Source organism: Pristiophorus japonicus, chromosome 2 (genome assembly GCF_044704955.1).
Source record: "Pristiophorus japonicus isolate sPriJap1 chromosome 2, sPriJap1.hap1, whole genome shotgun sequence".
Lineage (NCBI taxonomy): Eukaryota > Metazoa > Chordata > Chondrichthyes > Pristiophoridae > Pristiophorus > Pristiophorus japonicus.
In genome coordinates, this window is record NC_091978.1 from 259,703,428 (window position 1) to 259,709,821 (window position 6,394).

General features: G+C 55.3%; 1 protein-coding gene across 1 annotated transcript in view; it reads right to left on the bottom strand.

Moving 5' to 3' along the window:
• Nucleotides 1–5,941, bottom strand: part of gar1 (GAR1 homolog, ribonucleoprotein) — a 19,244-nt gene extending 13,303 nt beyond the window's left edge. The window contains exon 1 of the mRNA XM_070864214.1: nucleotides 5,637–5,941. The gene's annotated coding sequence lies outside the window, so the exon portion shown is untranslated. The remainder of the gene's footprint in view (nucleotides 1–5,636) is intronic.
• Between the last annotated feature and the right edge of the window lie 453 nt (nucleotides 5,942–6,394).

The window sequence follows — 6,394 nt, forward strand, 5'->3', positions numbered from 1 at the left end:
GGGAAGGGAGAGAGCGGAGGGAGGGGAAGGGAGAGAGCGGAGGGAGGGGAAGGGAGAGAGCGGAGGGAGGGGAAGGGAGAGAGCGGAGGGAGGGGAAGGGAGAGAGCGGAGGGAGGGGAAGGGAGAGAGCGGAGGGAGGGGAAGGGAGAGAGCGGAGGGAGGGGAAGGGAGAGAGCGGAGGGAGGGGAAGGGAGAGAGCGGAGGGAGGGGAAGGGAGAGAGCGGAGGGAGGGGAAGGGAGAGAGCGGAGGGAGGGGAAGGGAGAGAGCGGAGGGAGGGGAAGGGAGAGAGCGGAGGGAGGGGAAGGGAGAGAGCGGAGGGAGGGGGAAGGGAGAGAGCGGAGGGAGGGGAAGGGAGAGAGCGGAGGGAGGGGAAGGGAGAGAGAGCGGAGGGAGGGGAAGGGAGAGAGCGGAGGGAGGGGAAGGGAGAGAGCGGAGGGAGGGGAAGGGAGAGAGCGGAGGGAGGGGAAGGGAGAGAGCGGAGGGAGGGGAAGGGAGAGAGCGGAGGGAGGGGAAGGGAGAGAGCGGAGGGAGGGGAAGGGAGAGAGCGGAGGGAGGGGAAGGGAGAGAGCGGAGGGAGGGGAAGGGAGAGAGCGGAGGGAGGGGAAGGGAGAGAGCGGAGGGAGGGGAAGGGAGAGAGCGGAGGGAGGGGAAGGGAGAGAGCGGAGGGAGGGGAAGGGAGAGAGCGGAGGGAGGGGAAGGGAGAGAGCGGAGGGAGGGGAAGGGAGAGAGCGGAGGGAGGGGAAGGGAGAGAGCGGAGGGAGGGGAAGGGAGAGAGCGGAGGGAGGGGAAGGGAGAGAGCGGAGGGAGGGGAAGGGAGAGAGCGGAGGGAGGGGAAGGGAGAGAGCGGAGGGAGGGGAAGGGAGAGAGCGGAGGGAGGGGAAGGGAGAGAGCGGAGGGAGGGGAAGGGAGAGAGCGGAGGGAGGGGAAGGGAGAGAGCGGAGGGAGGGGAAGGGAGAGAGCGGAGGGAGGGGAAGGGAGAGAGCGGAGGGAGGGGAAGGGAGAGAGCGGAGGGAGGGGAAGGGAGAGAGCGGAGGGAGGGGAAGGGAGAGAGCGGAGGGAGGGGAAGGGAGAGAGCGGAGGGAGGGGAAGGGAGAGAGCGGAGGGAGGGGGGAGGGGAAGGGGAGAGAGCGGAGGGAGGGGAAGGGAGAGAGCGGAGGGAGGGGAAGGGGAGGGAGGGGAAGGGAGAGAGCGGAGGGAGGGAGAGAAGGAGGCTGAACGGCTGGGCCCAAGACTTCGGGCTGGATTTACAGGTCGGTGGCGTCGGGTCTCAGGGGACGGGAAAGAATTGCGGAGGTCCCGGGCGGTGTTCGGGGGCGGGGGGAGAAAGAGAGTCGTGGAGGTCGAGGGTTGGGGGTGGGCAGAGAGTCGCGGAGTTCGGAGGCGGGGAGAGAGTCGCGGAGGTCCAGGGATAGGTTGGGTTGGGTCGAGGCGGGGGGGGGGGGGGGGGGGGGGGGGGGGGGGGAAAGAGGCGGTTGGGGTCGGCTCGGGTCCGGTCAGGTGGGAGGTGAGCCTTATCCACGCAGCCACACTGAGACCATTCGGCCAGGGCCAGGGGCTGCGTGCTTCGGGCCCCTCCCACAGTTTTGGGCGCCTAGAGCTGCTGCACATGCGCGCCCACCGTAGCGCGCATGTGCAGAGGTCCCGGCACTGTTTTCAGGGCAGGGACCTGGCTCCGCTCCGCCCCCCCCCCCCCCCCAAAGCTCGTGCTGCGCCTCGCCCAGCTCCAGAGGGCTTGCAGGGTACCGGAGAATCGGTGAGTTTTTTTTCGGCGCACTTTGTGGCGCGAAAAACAGGTGTCCAGGTCCGGGCTGCGCCGTTTTAGGCACAACCCGAAACTTGTGCCCATAGAATCATATAATGATACAGCATAGAGCAAGCCATAGTGCCTGTGCTACCTCTTTGAGCTATACACTTAGTCCCATTCTCCTGCCTTTTTTTCATAGTCCTGCAAATTTTTCTCCTTCAAGTATTTATCCAATTCCCCTTTAAAAGTTATGATTGAATCAGCTTCCATCATCATTTCAGGCAGTGCATTCTAGATCACAACAACTCGCTGCATTTGCATTTTTTGATTAAATACCTAAGATAGTGGATGAGCGAAACCCGGGTGTCTCCCTTGACTTCCAAAAAGCTTTTGATCAAGTACCACACGAGAGGCTTCTCTACAAGATGGGCATTAGTGAAAATCTACTGCGCTGGATTGAGAATTGGCTGGAAGGCCCTCGGAAGACAGTTGTAGATGGATTTGGATCTGCTTGGAGACCGGTGGTGTCCCGCATTGGTGTTAAGGTCTTTACCATTCATTATTTTTATTAATGATCTAGATATAAGTGTTAATATCAGCTGCTAATTTGCAGATCGTTCCTCTAAGATATGTGCGAGAGTTCGGACTGTAGACGATGCTCGACTACTACAGGCAGATTGAGATGCGCTGAGGGAATTGGGCTGATGATTGGCAAATGATGTTTAACTTAGAAGTGTTATGCATGTGGAAAAGGTCAATCCACGATAAGACAAAGTATACTATTTTGTACAAGATCTTGGTCTGGCCTCAGTTAGAACAGTGCGTACAGTTTTGTTCTGCTCACATAGCAGGTGATATTGAGGTTTTGGAAAGGGTGCAGAGGAGAGCCACAAGAATAATTCCCAGTATGAAGCATCTCTATTACCAAGATAGGCTCCAAGAGCTGGCATTCTACACTTTAAAAAAACATAGACTTAGGGATGATTTGATCGAGGGTTATATGATGATGAAGGAATAGATTGTTTGTGTTAACAGTTTGTTTCAACTAAATAGGTTAGGGAGAACCAGGGGTCACAATTTCAAGTTGTACAAGGCCAGATCTAGGTTAGATACCAGAAGGTGAATCTTTTCCCAGTGAATAGACGACCAGGTTCAGGTGCAGTGGATAAGATTTGGTGAATTCCTTCAAACGAGAGCTGGACCTGTTTCTGGCTGGGGCAGAGATCATCCCGTACTAAAGGTAGGTACTCTATAATATCAGGACCAGAGTGGCCTCTAGGACTAGTTTTGATTGTCTAAGGGAGAGAAGAGGAATTCTCCAGATTTCTCTCCACTAATTGGCCTGGGATTTTATTTGGTTTTTCACCTCTCCCAGATTACATGGCTTTCATGTGGGGTGGAAAATGTATAAACTGTTATACACAAGACATCAAAGTTGTGTGGTACAGGCTGAATAGACGAGTGTGTTTTGCTGTCTGCCGTTGTTCATATGTAAACCCTTGACGTCTCCCAACCTCAAATCATGAGACTCACCACTTGTTTTCTTGATTCCCTCTCCATTCAATTCCTTTTCCAAGCCCCCATGCTACCTGACATTGTTCATGATTCTCTCATCAGGGACTGTCCCTGTGACTGTCAAAATTCACTCAACCCATCTGCTTCCTTAATTTTTTTAGCCCCCCTCAACCTCCATTTCCTCTCTAAGACTGTTCAACATGTTGCCTCCCAGCTCCATGTCCAACTCTCCCGAAAGTATATTTGAATCCCTCTAGTCTTGCTTCCATTCAGCACTGAAACTACTCTTACCAAAGTCCAGATCAGCTATGACTATGGTACAATAATCTCCTTGTCCTCCTGGACCATGTGCAACACCTGCCTTCTCCACCATCCAGTACCATGGTTCCATTCTTACCTATCTGATCATAGGCACTGCATCTCTAATAATGGCTTCTCCTCCCTCTCCCGTATTGTTAACTCGAGAGGTCCTCCAAACATCTATTCTCGCGATCTATATACCACCACTTGGTGATATCAGTAAGCACAGGGTTAGCTTCCACATATATGCTGATGTTACACAACTATACCTCTCCACTGCTTCTCGGCCCCCTCAGCTCCCTGTACTGACAGCATGCTAATGTGACATCAATTCTGGATGAACTACCTGACCAGACCACTCTCAACCTAATGCCATCCCTTCAGGTGGAACCAGACCATTCACAAACTTGGCATAATATTCAATCCTGAGCCAAACTTGAAACCCCACATGATATCGATCAGCAAGATCACTTCCTTCCACCTCCACAGCATATTCAACTCTGTGTACGTATTCCGTGACTATGGTTTTGCCCCACCTGCTCTGGAAGCTCCTCCTGACCTATAACCCTTCCCCCTCCCATTACTCAGTTTCTTTGATTCTAACCTATTAATTACCCTTCCTTCATCCAATTTGTATAGTGTTCAGCCACATCCTTTCCTTGCTCTCTTCACCTTAAAAATCGTCTCAAAACCCAACTATTCAGCTAAGCTTTCTACCTCACCCACTATTCTCTCGTTCTCTTCCTAGATCAGTGTCAATTCCCAACATTCATCTGTGAACTGTCTTAAGACATTTTATACATTAAAGATGCTTTACAAATTCAAATTATTGCTGTTCAGTGCAGCAGAATAATTGGAAAATGGTGACCATAACAGTTAGGTTCGAAGTGAAAAACAGAAAAGGAATATGAAACAGATAATGAATGGACTAGAAAAACAGTTGAAAGATCTGTCCTAAAATAATTCAACAATGTGCAAGAACACAGAGTCTGTAAAAGTATCATCCACTCTGCTGCACAGCCCGGGAACGCTCTGTGCAGTGCTGGCTCGGTTTGTGTAGTGCCCGGGGCCGCTCTGTACAATGCCAACCCGTTTGTGCAATGCCCGGGGCCCGCTCTGTGCAGTGCCCCGGTGTGTGCAGTGCCCAAGGCCCGCTCTGTGCATTGCCCCGGTGTGTGCAGTGCCCAGGGCCAGCTCTGTGCAGTGCCCAGGTGTGTGCAGTGCCCAGGGCCCGCTCTGTGCAGTGCCCCAGTGTGTGCAGTGCCCAGAACCCGCTCTGTGCAGTGCCCCGGTGTGTGCAGTGCCCAGGGCCCGCTCTGTGCAGTGCCCCGGTGTGTGCAGTGCCCAGGGCCCGCTCTGTGCAGTGCCCAGAACCCGCTCTGTGCAGTGCCCCGGTGTGCAGTGCCCAGGGCCCGCTCTGTGCAGTGCCCCGGTGTGTGCAGTGCCCAGGGCCCGCTCTGTGCAGTGCCCCGGTGTGTGCAGTGCCCAGGGCCCGCTCTGTGCAGTGCCCCGGTGTGTGCAGTGCCCAGGGCCCGCTCTGTGCGGTGCCCCGGTGTGTGCAGTGCCCAGGGCCCGCTCTGTGCGGTGCCCCGGTGTGTGCAGTGCCCAAGGCCCGCTCTGTGCGGTGCCCCGGTGTGTGCAGTGCCCAGGGCCCGCTCTGTGCAGTGCCCCGGTGTGTGCAGTGCCCAGGGCCCGCTCTGTGCAGTGCCCCGGTGTGTGCAGTGCCCAGGGCCCGCTCTGTGCAGTGCCCCGGTGTGTGCAGTGCCCAGGGCCCGCTCTGTGCAGTGCCCCGATGTGTGCAGTGCCCAGAACCCGCTCTGTGCAGTGCCCCGGTGTGTGCAGTGCCCAGGGCCCACTCTGTGCAGTGCCCCGGTGTGTGCAGTGCCCAGGGCCCGCTCTGTGCGCTGCCCCGGTGTGTGCAGTGCCCAGGGCCCGCTCTGTGCGGTGCCCCGGTGTGTGCAGTGCCCAGGGCCCGCTCTGTGCAGTGCCCCGGTGTGTGCAGTGCCCAGGGCCCGCTCTGTGCAGTGCCCCGATGTGTGCGGTGCGGGTGAGCAGCGCGCGGCGCCATTGACCTACCGAACCCAGCTGTGGAACGTCCCCCGGAGCACGCGCTCCCTCCGGCCACGTGCGCTCAGCCCCGCTTGTAAAGGGGAAAAGAGCAAAAGGCAAAACCTAATTTACTTCTCGAGGCGTTGAAGCAAACCAATGGCTTTATATAAAATTAGTTGACATTGCACAGCTCAGTCGCCTGTTATGTTTCAAATGCCGATTCATCTCAACTTTGTTTCCAGTTTTCAATTAGACTTTTTTTTACCACGCTTTTACGACAGTCTTCGGTCGCTTCGTCTCCGACCGCCGCATCACCAATGAATGTGAGCGCTGTCAGCCGGCGTGCCCTCTATAGGGAGCGCATTGCAACGACCCAGAGCAGCACAGTAGTTGTGCGCCGTCTAGCGGCAGAATCTGTGCACCACTTCAACAACAACAACAACAAAACTTGTAATTATATAGCTCATTTAAAGCAGCAAAACGCGCTAAGGCGCTGCGCAAGAGTGTTATGAGACAAAAATTTGACACCAAGCCACATAAGAAGAAATTAGATCACCAATAGCTTGGTCAAAGAGGTAGATTTTAAGCGACTTAAAGGAGGAAAGTCATGTAGAGAGGCAGAGAGGTTTAGGGAGGGGATTTCAAAGCTTAGGGCCTAGGCAGTTGAAAGCACAGTCGGCCATAGTTGAGTGATTATAATCAGAATTAGAGGAGTGCAGACATCCTCGGGGGTTGTGGGGTTGAAGGAGTTGTGTGATGGTGGTTCAGTGGTAAGCATGGTTGTC